Source organism: Procambarus clarkii, unplaced genomic scaffold, assembly GCF_040958095.1.
Source record: "Procambarus clarkii isolate CNS0578487 unplaced genomic scaffold, FALCON_Pclarkii_2.0 HiC_scaffold_1481, whole genome shotgun sequence".
Taxonomy (NCBI): Eukaryota; Metazoa; Arthropoda; class Malacostraca; order Decapoda; family Cambaridae; genus Procambarus; species Procambarus clarkii.
In genome coordinates, this window is record NW_027190509.1 from 1 (window position 1) to 13,890 (window position 13,890).

Sequence of the window (13,890 nt, forward strand, 5' to 3'; positions counted from 1 at the left end):
ATTTCTTGTTGTGCTTTCCGTGTGAGGGCGTTAATCGTATAGTCTGTGATCAGTTGGGTTACGTCGTCAGCGTAGCAAAGGGTCATTGATGTCCAGTATATTGGGTCAGGGATGTCGTTTATATAGAGTATGTATAAGGTTGGTGAAAGAACTGAGCCCTGAGGGACACCTGCATTTAGGTTGAAATAACCTGACAGCTTGCTGAGGAATTTGATCTGCATCTTTCTATTTGTTAGAAAGCTGCAGAGTAGCCTCTGCATGTTGTCAGATAGTTGAAACAGAGTGCAGAGTTTGTAACGTAGGCCGTCGTGCCATACAGTGTCAAAAGCCTTTTCGACGTCCTTTGCAATGAGGGCCGTCTTGGCCCTCTGGTGTTTATTTATGGAGAGGTAGTTTGTTATTATGTTCAGTGCGTCTTGTGTTGAGCGGTGTTGTCTGAAGCCAAATTGTTTGTCTGTCAATATGTTTTTGTGTTCTAGGTGATTCCTGAGTTTATGATTAATGAGTTTTTCGTATACTTTCCCTAATGTCTCTAGTAAGCTGATCGGTCTGTAGTTCTTAGGGTCTGTCGGGGATTTTTGGGGTTTTGGAATGAGGATTGCTGTGGCTTCTTTGAATGGGCTTGGGAAATATCCTGATGCTAGTGAGGCGTTGTAGACGTCTGTGAGTGCAAGGATTAGGGGGTCTGGAAGTTGCTTGAGGAGAGCTTGGCCAATGCCAGAGGCTCCTGGGGCTTTTCGTCTGGTGTTCTTGAGCATGAGTTTAACTTCTTCAGGTAGTATTGATTCTGTGAGGTCACTTTCTAAGTCGTCTAGTGTCGTGAGGTCAATGGTAGGGTAGTGTGTGATGGCATGAGGGTTGTGTCGTATCCATGTTTCTACTCTGTTTATGTTTTGTATTGCTGTTGGTTGTGGGGGGTGGGGATTGAAGATGTCCTGCCAGTGTTGTTTGAATATGCCTATTACTTCTGAGGGATCGGTGTAGTTTTGATTGTTGTGAGTGATGTATGTAAAGGTAGAAGAGGAGGAGTTTCCTCTGATCCTCTTTATGAAGTTCCAGAATTGTTGTGGAGTTGTTTTCCTTTGTATTTCAGCTTTATGTATGAGTTTCTCCCAGTTGTTAGCATGGTCTTGGTCAAGGCTGTTGAGTATGTGGTTTTTGAGTATAGTGAGGTCTGTGTTTACTTGATTGTATCTGTGAAGGTTGTGGGTGAATCTGTTGTGATAGCAGGAGAGTAGCCTTTTTGTTCTGATCGAAGGAAAAAAGGAGTATCTGGTTTTGTGGGTTGTTTTTGGAATGGTCGATTTCCCGACTATATCCCATCAAGCGGACGTACTAGTAGCATTGCAACTCCTGCCTGCCCTTACTTTACGCTTGTGGTCGAATAGACACGGCTTTCTCACAACGCTTTCAAAACTGCAGTTGCCTACTCGTCTGTTTCACGTCCCTGTGAAATGACTTTTGCACAAATCCAAAAAATAGAGCAAAATCAGCGATAATAGTGATTGAGGTGAGCCGCCTGTTGGCTGCAGCCAGAGGAAGGAGGGGAGGGGCAACGGGGTGACGTAGGCGAGTCGAGCAGCCAATGGCGCTCGAGCAAGCGCCTCGAGACGGCGTATATAAGCAAAAATTTTTCGGCGCCGGCCATCACAAACCACAGTTGTTCACCATGGCTCGCACCAAGCAGACTGCTCGCAAGTCCACGGGAGGCAAGGCTCCTCGTAAGCAGCTGGCCACCAAGGCAGCACGCAAGTCTGCTCCTGCCACAGGGGGTGTGAAGAAGCCTCACCGTTACAGGCCCGGAACGGTCGCCCTGCGTGAGATCCGTCGTTACCAGAAGAGCACCGAGTTGCTCATCAGGAAACTTCCCTTCCAGCGTCTGGTGCGCGAGATTGCCCAGGACTTCAAGACCGATCTTCGCTTCCAGTCGTCTGCCGTCATGGCTTTACAGGAGGCATCCGAGGCTTACCTGGTCGGTCTCTTCGAGGACACTAACCTCTGTGCCATCCACGCCAAGCGTGTCACCATCATGCCAAAGGACATTCAGCTTGCTCGCCGTATCCGTGGAGAGCGTGCATAAGCTAAATCGACCACCCTAGTATACACCAAACTCGGCCCTTCTCAGGGCCAAAATATCCTTCTAAGGAGATTTCAGACATTCCTAGCATCAGTCATATGAATTAACCTTCATCTACACATATAATAAATAAATAAATAAATAAATAAACAAATACACTAATTTAGGTGTCATACATACACGTGATATCAATAAATCAAGTCATTTGTAGTACAACCTGTTCTCTTACAAACAAAACGCCGTCGCTTTTCGCTCTTATGCACTGTCAAGGATCACCCACCCCCCCCACCCCCCCAAAATAAAAATTGTCATACTGTACTAGAAATAAAAGCAGCTTGTATAAGTGACATACTGTCCAGTCCTGTTTTATTCTGTTTTCGGTCCTCTGGCTTAATCTGTTAAGTTAGGAGATGACATTTTAAATTAACCGTTTTCTTGACATTTTCAAACCTAAGAGGGTGGCCTGCATAGTAATCCTAATGTGGAACATAACAATGAATCTCTAATCTCTAGAAAAAAGATACCGAGTGCTTATATGTGTTGAGAGAGAGAGAGAGAGAGAGAGAGAGAGAGAGAGAGAGAGAGAGAGAGAGAGAGAGAGAGAGAGAGAGAGAGAGAGAGAGAGAGAGAGAGAGAGAGAGAGAGAGACACAGACAGACAGACAGACAGACAGACAGACAGACAGACAAGACAGACAGACAGACAGACAGACAGACAGACAGACAGACAGACAGACAGACAGAGACTGAGAGAGAGAAACACACACAGACAGTTTCATAAATATTCTCATTTTATAGCTATTTGCTTTCAGTGACAGAGGTTTTTGTTATAATAGTATTGGTGTCTAACACTCACAATCTCTTTAGAAATTAAAGTGTGGCTCCAATGGAGCCGAGTTTGTTGGTTTGAGGCCAAGCCACCACCACAGGGCAGTAAGTAAGCCGTTTACTTGGAGGAGGTGTACTTGGTGACGGCCTTAGTGCCCTCAGAGACGGCGTGCTTGGCCAGTTCTCCGGGCAACAGGAGCCTTACAGCCGTCTGGATCTCCCGACTGGTAATGGTGGAACGCTTGTTGTAGTGGGCCAGGCGAGAAGCCTCGGCGGCGATGCGCTCGAAGATGTCGTTCACGAACGAGTTCATGATCGACATGGCTTTGGAAGAGATACCAGTGTCGGGGTGGACCTGCTTCAGCACTTTGTAGATGTAGATGCTGTAGCTCTCCTTCCTCCTGCGCTTCTTTTTCTTATCGCCCTTGGCAATGGCCTTCTGGGCCTTTCCGGCCTTCTTGGCAGCCTTTCCAGATGCCTTGGGTGGCATGATGATGCTCGTGCTGGCTGGCGTTGCGATACAATAATGAACTTTTGCGCGAGTCGAGCTTTCCTTTTATATCCCGCTCGCGACTCAGCTCAGAGCGGGTCGCGTGGCGGAGCGCGCTGATTGGTCAGTGGCGGACTCCCTTGATCCTGAGCGGGGTATATAACACGAAGCTCGATCTGCGGATCTCAAACTTCATGATCCATGACATCATCATGGACCACTCAAATGATGAAATAATTGCAGAAATAGAGAGGAAAAACAGGGATGTCAAAATACTTCAGGCCCACAGATTCACAACCCAACGCAACAACCAAGTACTGAAACTTACTCTGGCTTCACCGGAGCAAGCAACGCAAGTCTGCACACAAGGCCTTTCTGCATTTGGCATCATGGCTGAACCTGACAAAATCCACCCACAGAGGTTTTACAAGCTCAAGCAATGCTTCAAATGCTTTCAGTATGACCACTATTCCAATGCATGTAACAATGGAACCCCCAAGTGCAGCAGGTGCACAGGGGAACACAGCTACAGGGAATGCACAAACCCAACACCCAAATGTGCTCTATGCAATGGTCCACACATTGCAATCTCGCATCTTTGTCCCCGCAGGCAAGAGGCAATCAAGCAATTGCATGAAACAGAGACAGCAGCCCGCCAACAGGCAGCTATTACCATCCCTGCCCCTCCTCCACCAGTAAATGCCTGGGGCATCCCTAACCAACAACAGGACCAGTCGGTGGCCCAAGTGGGCCACCAAAGCACCCAACACCCCCATAACCCCACGGTTATACCAGAGCAAACCCAGAATCAAACACAACAGGCCCCAACACCTAACTCTCTTGCACCAAACCCCGATCCCAAGCCCAGCTTAGGGGCCGAACTCCTAACATTTGCTCAAATCCAATTTCCAGACAACCCAGTGAAGCTCCTAGGTTTCTGGAACTCACTTAGGAAAGACAATGGCCTACCCCCTGTCCATATGTCCGAGGACTCGCTTGCCTACTTGACTCCTAACATCACAACAACCGCCGGCCAGGCCCAAGCACAACCCAACAACCCCAACCCTAGTACTCCTCGCCCCCTGGCTTCAACCAACGCCCAGGAGACTCCAAACTCCCTGAACAACCCCGGCCCCTCCACCCCGACACCCTGGGAAACACCTATGTCCACCCTTCCTGAAACAATCCCACATCAGATCCTCCTCCAAGCTATCACAAACTCCCTTGCCATACGGAACCCCACCCGCCCTAGGAAATTTCGCTTCAAACATCGCAGCCCCACAACAATATATTCCACACAACGCGGTGCCAAGAGGCCTAGGACCAACACTTACAGCCGAACCCCATCCCCTGTGGACGGAGCAAGGGCAAGCAGCCCCCACAACTCTCCACCAGAGAGCGACTCTAGCACCACGGATGTCGACATCATGAACAGCAGTGACACCGAAGACCCCTCAATGGCACAGCAACGTATGGAAAACTCCAACTCCAACCAATCCCCGACCGGAACCAGGAACAAGATACCTGGCTCAACAGCTTTACCCCCCTCCTCCACAAACAGAAGCGACCAAACCGTATGTAATAACATTGGCACTACAGCCAAACAAACACTTCCGTCTCATAGCCAATAATGGGGATCACAATCCTTCAGGTGAACATCAGACATTACTTCAACAACAGATACCTACTCACTCTGGAGGTAGCCAGACTTAACCCAGATGTTGTCTTACTCAATGAAACAGCGACCAGACAAGACCAGCACATCTCCATCTGGGGATATTCCACCAGGGAAGTCAACAGGGGTAGGTACAGTGGGGTGGCAATACTAATAAGAAGAGGGCTCTCCTACCGCCCCATTCTCATAGAAGACGACAACTTTCTTGCAATAGAACTCACCACTTCACACGGCCCCCTCATTGTCTGCACCGCATATCTACCACCTAGATTGGCCTACCTCCCCTCCATCCCTCTGAACAAGCTGCTCGACAGGAACCTCCCCACTATCATCGCAGGAGACCTGAATGCCCACCATCAGGCCTTATTCAACGCTCCTGACAGGCCAGACCTCAAGGGCAGGCAGCTCTTCAATCTAATGCAAAACCGGGACCTCTCCTTCCAAGGCCCCCACTTTAAGACGTTCTTTGCGGGCAACCAGAGGGGCACCCCTGACATAGTGCTGACCAACAGAGATTGTGACCTGTTCCACTGCAGAGTAACCCCAGGCAAGAACGTGGGGTCGGACCACATCCCTGTGGTCACATCCCTCCAAGCAGCCCCCTTCAGATATGTGGCACCACCCAGGCCCAGACTGGGAACCATACGTGCCCGTGAATATGACGCCTTCCTTGCTGACGACCCCATCATTGAGTTCGAGAACCTCCCAACCCAAACAATCGACCAAGCAGTAAACACCATCCACAACCGGATCCAGCTTGCAACCGAGGCCACTTGTGAAATATCCACCACAAGGACTTACCACCAATATAAGCCGACCCGAGAAATCAGAGGCAAAATGAATGAGTACCAGCGAGCCTGCCAAAGCCACTACCAAACTGGCCAGCCACCAGCGTTGACCCTACAAACACTCAGAAGGGAAACCATAGACCTTACGCTGACCCACAAGAGCCACATTTGGGGAACCCTAGTGAGACAGGCCAACCAGTACAAAAGGGAGCCGGCTACTTTCTGGCGCAAGATCAGACAGCTCCTGGGATCAGCTAACCCCAGCCTCACCCACCTTGTACACACATTCCTTGACGAAGATGAAGAGGAGCAGCAAGAAAAAATAGAAGACCCACAGGATCAGGCTGACCTCATGGGCGCAGTCTGGAAAAAGACACTCACAGCTTCAAACAGCAGAGCCTTCAACAACACTCACTTTGAACGTGTCAACCAATGGACAACAGAAAATGCCGCCTCCCTTAACAGCACCCCTCTGATTGACCTGACAACCCTAGAAGACGACCACCCTCTAACAAGACCCATAACTATGCTAGAGATGAGAGGAGTCATCAAAAGCACCAGAGATAAGGCCCCTGGACCATCAGGGATCAAAGCGCTGCAGATCAAACTTCTACCAGGCAATCTTATGCAATCCATACTCAACCTATTCAACGCTATGCTGGCATCGGGTCACATTCCTGTAGCATTCAAGTCAGCCAAGATGATATTCATTCCCAAACCCAAGAAAGACCCCCACCAACCTGGCAACTACCGACCAATCTCCCTCTTAGACACGATAGGGAAGTGCTTTGAAAAAAATCATGTCAAACCGTCTTAACTACTACATGGAGTACAACAACCTCTTCACAGAAAAGCAGTTTGGCTTTCGAGCACATAGATCAACCCAGCACGCAATTAACATCATCTACGACGCCGTAAGCTCAATTCGAAAGCAAAAACAGGTAGCTTTGATTGCAACGAGGGACGTACACAAGGCCTTCGACAGCTTGTGGCACGATGGTCTTGTGTACAAATTAGCAGACTTACCAGCGCAAAACTGGACCCTCCTCAGGCTGATCAGAAATTTCCTTAAGAATAGGCAAGTTACCCCCAGCTTCAAGGCAAAAGAGGCCGCAGCCTTCACCCCAACAGCTGGAGTCCCCCAAGGATCATGCTTGAGCCCGGTTCTCTTCAACATCTTTGTAAATGACCTACCCCAACCAGAGTATAGGGACACCATTATCGTACAATTTGCGGACGACGTAACACACGTAATAACATCTAACCCTAGCATCCAAGCGGCCAAGCATGCAACTGTAACCCGTAAGGCAAACGTAGAACTTGCAAGGACTGCTAACTGGGAAAGGAAATGGAGGATCACCACTAACCCAGAAAAGATCCAATTGAGCACTGTCGGCTGTATGGCCCTCTCTATTGAAAATGAGGGGGGAATAAGAATCAGGGGTGAACCCATAGCCATCTCAAACTCCAACACAGTGCTCGGTTACAACTTCAACAGGCTACTAAACTCCTCCCAGTACGTATCCCAGAAGACAGCGATGGCCCGGGGCTCACTGGAGAGGCTCTTCCGTTTCAACCAAGCCCCATCCCACATCAAGCTCCACCTGTACAGAATGATCATAAGGCCTAGCTTGGAATACCCCTACGTTCCCCTGAACCTCACCAACAAATCCAACATGTTGAAGATTCAACGAGTACAAAACAAAGCACTTCGCTTTGCAGAGGGCCTGACTCTGAGGGACAGGGTAAGAACTGACCTGATCCATGAGACGCTCAACATGAAACCAATGAACATTAGGCTCAGCTACCTGGCCAGAAGACAGCTGTACCGTATGAAGAACATGTATGTCCCAGACCCAGAAGATCCCTTCGTAGCAGAAAACACCACCAGCGACTACGAGATCCACGACCCACCACACAGAACCAGAAGAATCACTCTCCAACAAAAAGTGATCAGACATATCCATGATGAGGCCTTCCCAAGCCCTCAGATACTAAGCGGTCTGCCAGACGATCCAGATGAGTGGCCCATCCCGGACCCAATCTACACCAAATGAAGAATAAAGAAAGAAAGAAAAAAAAATAAAATAAAATAAATAAAATAAAATAAAAAAAAAAAAAAATAAATAAAAAAAAAAAAATAAATAAATAAAAAAAAAAAAAAAAAATAATAATAAAAAAAAAAAAAAAAAAAAAATATATAAATAAATAAAACACCTACAAAAAAATATAAAACCAAAAAACCATTTGTCGTGGCGGCAGAAGTGTAACTACCCTGATGTTTCTAAGATTAGCCTCCTTCAGCCAACTCCATCGGCTCTAGTGCTTTAGGACACCAACAAGGTCACAAACACTAGCCCCCCCAGCCAATGTACTGACAACCCAACATAATACATACGCAAACAAACAACACATACAAAAATGTCAACCCATGGTGGACAGGCCACCGAACTTTCAAACCTCCTCTCTCTCTACACCCGCATCCTCTTCCTGAATTTCATCTCCCCATCCCTCTACCTCCCCCATCCTTTCCATTCCCTATGGAAACCAAACCAAAATCTCAAACTCCAACACAGTGCTCGGTTACAACTTCAACAGGCTACTCAACTCCTCCCAGTACGTATCCCAGAAGACAGCGATGGCCCGGGGCTCACTGGAGAGGCTCTTCCGTTTCAACCAAGCCCCATCCCACATCAAGCTCCACCTGTACAGAATGATCATAAGGCCTAGCTTGGAATACCCCTACGTTCCCCTGAACCTCACCAACAAATCCAACATGTTGAAGATTCAACGAGTACAAAACAAAGCACTTCGCTTTGCAGAGGGCCTGACTCTGAGGGACAGGGTAAGAACTGACCTGATCCATGAGACGCTCAACATGAAGCCAATGAACATTAGGCTCAGCTACCTGGCCAGAAGACAGCTGTACCGTATGAAGAACATGTATGTCCCAGACCCAGAAGATCCCTTCGTAGCAGAAAACACCACCAGCGACTACGAGATCCACGATCCACCACACAGAACCAGAAGAATCACTCTCCAACAAAAAGTGATCAGACATATCCATGATGAGGCCTTCCCAAGCCCTCAGATACTAAGCGGTCTGCCAGACGATCCAGATGAGTGGCCCATCCCGGACCCAATCTACACCAAATGAAGAATAAAGAAAGAAAGAAAAAAAAAAAAAAAAAAAAAAAAAAATAACAAAATAAAAAAATAAAAATAAAAAAAATAAAAAAAATAAATAAATAAATTAAAAAAAAAAAAAAAAATAATAAAAAAAAAAAAAAAAAAAAAAAAATATATAAATAAATAAAACACCTACAAAAAAAATATAAAACCAAAAAACCATTTGTCGTGGCGGCAGAAGTGTAACTACCCTGATGTTTCTAAGATTAGCCTCCTTCAGCCAACTCCATCGGCTCTAGTGCCTTAGGACACCAACAAGGTCACAAACACTAGCCCCCCCAGCCAATGTACTGACAACCCAACATAACACATACGCAAACAAACAACACATACAAAAATGTCAACCCATGGTGGACAGGCCACCGAACTTTCAAACCTCCTCTCTCTCTACACCCGCATCCTCTTCCTGAATTTCATCTCCCCATCCCTCTACCTCCCCCATCCTTTCCATTCCCTATGGACATCAATCCGAATCCGATCCGATCCGGCATTAAAACACCACAAACCCACAACAGCAGCAGCAATGTCAGGACGCGGCAAGGGAGGCAAAGTGAAGGGCAAGTCAAAGTCTCGCTCCAGCAGGGCCGGACTTCAGTTCCCCGTGGGCAGAATTCACCGTCTGCTGCGTAAGGGCAACTACGCCGAACGCGTCGGTGCTGGCGCTCCTGTCTACCTGGCAGCCGTCATGGAATACCTCGCTGCCGAAGTTCTCGAGCTCGCCGGTAACGCCGCACGTGACAACAAGAAGACCCGTATCATCCCACGTCACTTGCAGTTGGCCATCCGCAACGACGAAGAACTCAACAAACTTCTGTCTGGCGTAACCATTGCACAGGGAGGTGTTCTTCCAAACATTCAGGCAGTTCTTTTGCCAAAGAAGACAGAGAAGAAGTAAGCACTTCTGCCACCCACCGCGACAAATACCATAACCAGGCTCCATCCGGAGCCACACACACTTTAATAGAGAGATTCAAGTAGACAATCAACTTTCAAACATTAATAATAACATTTATATTGATTTCATTTGGAATGTGTACATAACAAACAAACAAAACAAAATTATAGGGGATATTCAGCATCACTTGGAATATTAACCAATCATATAAATCCAATATATATTTTATATTTTACTTTAAGCGAGGAATTCATATTCTATCCATTTTTAATCATACAAATGAACAAAAGCAATTCTTCACTAGACGTAATGAATGAATAAATGATCAAGGTTTTAATGTGTTTCATGAATATATATATATATATATATATATATATATATATATATATATATATATATATATATATATATATATATATATATATATATATATATATATATATATATATTAATACTTGTGAACCAGAATATGTTTGAGCAGCAGCGATCGTGCCTGCCATTGGCCGAAGTGCAACAATTCAAATAATTTAAAGGGCCTGCTCGGGTATATAAGAGAGGCTGGGAGACTGGGGCCGGTGGTGGGTGATGGGTGATGAGTGATGGTGTGGTGTGGTGTGGTGTTGTTAAGAGTTGATTTACGGCCAGCCAGCCAGCCAGCCAGCCAGCCAGCTGCAGCCAAGGCAGGGCAGGGCAAGGCAAGGCAAGGCAAGGCAAGGCAAGGCAAGGCAAGGCAAGGCAAGGCAAGGCAAGGCAAGGCAAGGCAAGGCAGGCAGGCAGGCAGGCAGGCAGCCAGGCAGCCAGGCAGCCAGACAGGCAGGCAGGCAGGCAGGCAGGCAGGCAGGCAGGCAGGCAGGCAGGCAGGCAGGCAGGCAGGCAGGCAGGCAGGCAGGCAGGCAGGCAGGCAGCCAGGCAGGCAGGCAGGCAGGCAGGCAGGCAGGCAGGCAGGCAGGCAGGCAGGCAGGCAGCCAGGCAGCCAGCCAGCCAGCCAGCCAGCCAGCCAGCCAGCCAGCCAGCCAGCCAGCCAGCCAGCCAGCCAGCCAGCCAGCCAGCCAGCCACTCCCACTTTGTATTTATATGCATTCAATTTATATTCAAACATTATATATGTTAAGGGCCTTGTTTTAGTGTTTATTTTAAAAATGACAAACATCGAGTCATTTTACCAGTCCTTTAGCGTTAACGGTGATGCATTTTAAAACTGAACATAAATCGCCTTTTCTGGATATATCAAATATCGAATCCGCTTAATGTGCCTACAATTCAATCATTCAAAAAATACATAATTTACATCAAGCCTTTTCATAGAACAGACAATAAGATTTGTACATGCAAAAAAAAAAAAAAATCCTTTAAGTTATCAATACAATGTGAGAAAACTTTACTTTTATAACTAAAGTTGCACAATTATACCAACTCTATGGTGGCTGGGTTGTAAGGTGTGTGGCTGGTGTTTTGGAAGTCGCGAGTTCAAACGACCCAATGGGAATAATACTTTTTTTTTTTTGCCATACAATCTTCCTAATACTATTATGTAGGTTTGTGTGTGTTTTTTTATTCATTCTTTGGTTTTATAGATGACATACATATTGACTCCTTTTACCGGTCCTTAATTAGGCTCTGGGGAAGCAATGGTGGTGGTGGTGGTGGTGGTGGTGGTGCATTTAAAACTAAACCAAAAATCACCAGTTCTGGACGCGTCAAATATCATATCCGCTTAATGTGTCTACAACCTAATTACTTAAAACTACACTATTTAATTCATTCATATCATGTGCATATTGGTCATTATGCTCATACAACCGACATCAAAATTTATTTTCATTATTAGAATCATACATTTCATCAAGTAATACAGATACAAAGAGATTTTCTTTCTGAGAAGACCGTTAGTATTGGCTTGCAGGCAGGCAGGCAGGCAGGCATTTGAGGGTTATTATTTCGCCTGTTGATTGGGGGGAGGGTTGATGTGTTAGGGGGTTTTCGGTTAGATGTGGTGGTGGTGATTGGTGGTGGTGATTGGTGGTGATTGGTGGTGATTGGTGGTGGTGGTGGTGGTGGTGGTGGTAGTAGGTGGGAGTTGGGGGTGGGGGGGGGGGGGGGAGGGAAGGGGAGGGGAATGATGGTCTGTGGATTCCTTCTCCGTACCCTTTACATATAAGCAAAAATATGCCTTCTTGTGGGTATAGAAACATTAACACAAATTATATCAGTAACTGATATTGTAGCCTTTTAAACAGAAAAGATTTGTACATACAAATACTTTTTAATTATCATTTATTTGTGGAAATGGCATTTACGTCATTAAATTGATACCTCAGCATCAAGCTAGTGTCCTGCAGCAGTGGTCCAGTGGTAAAGTGTATATAAGTGATGCGTATTCTTGGAGTTGCGAGTTCAAACCCGGATTAAGCTATATATATATATATATATACAACATGTTTTGTTTTGGTTGTTTGTTTTTGTATAAAGCCTCACACAATATCTATATTAAGCGAGTTTGTTTTAAACATGACATACATATTAATTCATTTTACCAGGCCTTATTCCACACAACTCCGTGAATTTCCCGTGGAGCCAGCCATTCAAACAAAAACAAACGAAACAAAACAAAACAAAACAAAAAACATTATTGCCAACAGCATTTGGTGTTCCCAGGCGGTCACCCATCCAAGTACTAACCAAACCCAACGTTGCTTAACTTCGCTGATCGGACGAGAAGCGGTGTTCTCAACGTGGTATGGCCGTTGGCATGAGACTGCCTACACATTGTGGCTAATAACCAACTCTTTTAAGTCATCGCGGCAGGATACGGACCTGCTTGTGGTGTCTTAATGGTAATTGTATCCTAACATATTTTTGTCTCCTTGGCATGGATATTTAACATCGTTTATTCAGTCTTGGGTTTATGTTCTTTCGCCATTTACAGACATTTTACATCTACCTACTTCCTCAGCCTGCCCTGCCAATTTCTAATGAATTTGTGGATTTTCTTTTGTAATACAAACATGTGTGTGCTCATCTGCTCTTCAGTTTTTATGATATTTGTCTCATCTGTCCTGCTTTATGATACTTTTACAAAGAACATGAACAAATGCTTCTATTTTAGAGAAGATATGGGATCCAGGTTTCGGAGCCGTAAAACCAACCGTCGTGATTGGTGGACGAGTTGCCAGGTTGCAGCTTCTGTACCGTGCCGGCACATAAATAGGTTCGGCTCAAGCGGCGGCAGCATCATTCCCCCGTGACTGTCTGAGCGTCTCTCATCACCTTGGTTGGTTCATCATCATCATGGTAGAAGCAAAGCCTACCAAGAAGGCTGCGGCTGCTGCTGCTGTGGTGGCCACCACCAGGAAACCTCGCGTCCAGGTTGCTCACCCGAAAACTAGTCAAATGGTTCTAGCCGCGGTCGCAGCACTCAAAGACCGTAAGGGCTCGTCTCTACAAGCAATCAAGAAGTACGTTGTTGCCAACAACAAAGTCGAGGCTGCCAAGATCGCCATTTACATCCGAAGATTTCTCAAGAAAGCAGTGGCTGACGGCATTCTTGTTCAGACCAAGGGAAGTGGAGCTAGTGGATCATTCAAGCTGGCCGTAGCAGAGAAGAGGGCCGTTCTAACTCCCAAGAAAGCCACCACAACCAAGAAACCATCTACAGCAGCAAAGAAGGCCGTGGTAACTCCCAAGAAAGCCGCCACAAGCAACAAACCACCTACAGCCTTGAAAAAGAAGCAGCAGCAGCAGCAGCAGCTTGTTGTTGGGAACAAAAAGCCCAAAATAAAGAGAGCTTCAAAATCTCCCAAACCACCCAAGGCAAAGAAAGCTGTCAAAAAAACAACAAAGGCAAAATAAACGACGACATGCAAGCAGCATGAATACACATGACAATAAACATCCAGGCCTCCCCCCTCAGTGGAGGGGCCTCATATGATTCCAAAAAAGAGTTTAGTTT

General features: G+C 46.3%; 1 non-coding gene across 1 annotated transcript; it reads right to left on the reverse strand.

The window, feature by feature from the left end:
- Nucleotides 1-12,571: 12,571 nt before the first annotated feature.
- On the reverse strand, nucleotides 12,572-12,690 carry LOC138362230 (5S ribosomal RNA). Its single transcript, XR_011227508.1, has one exon. It is a non-coding gene; the product is annotated as a 5S ribosomal RNA (ribosomal RNA).
- Nucleotides 12,691-13,890: the final 1,200 nt, after the last annotated feature.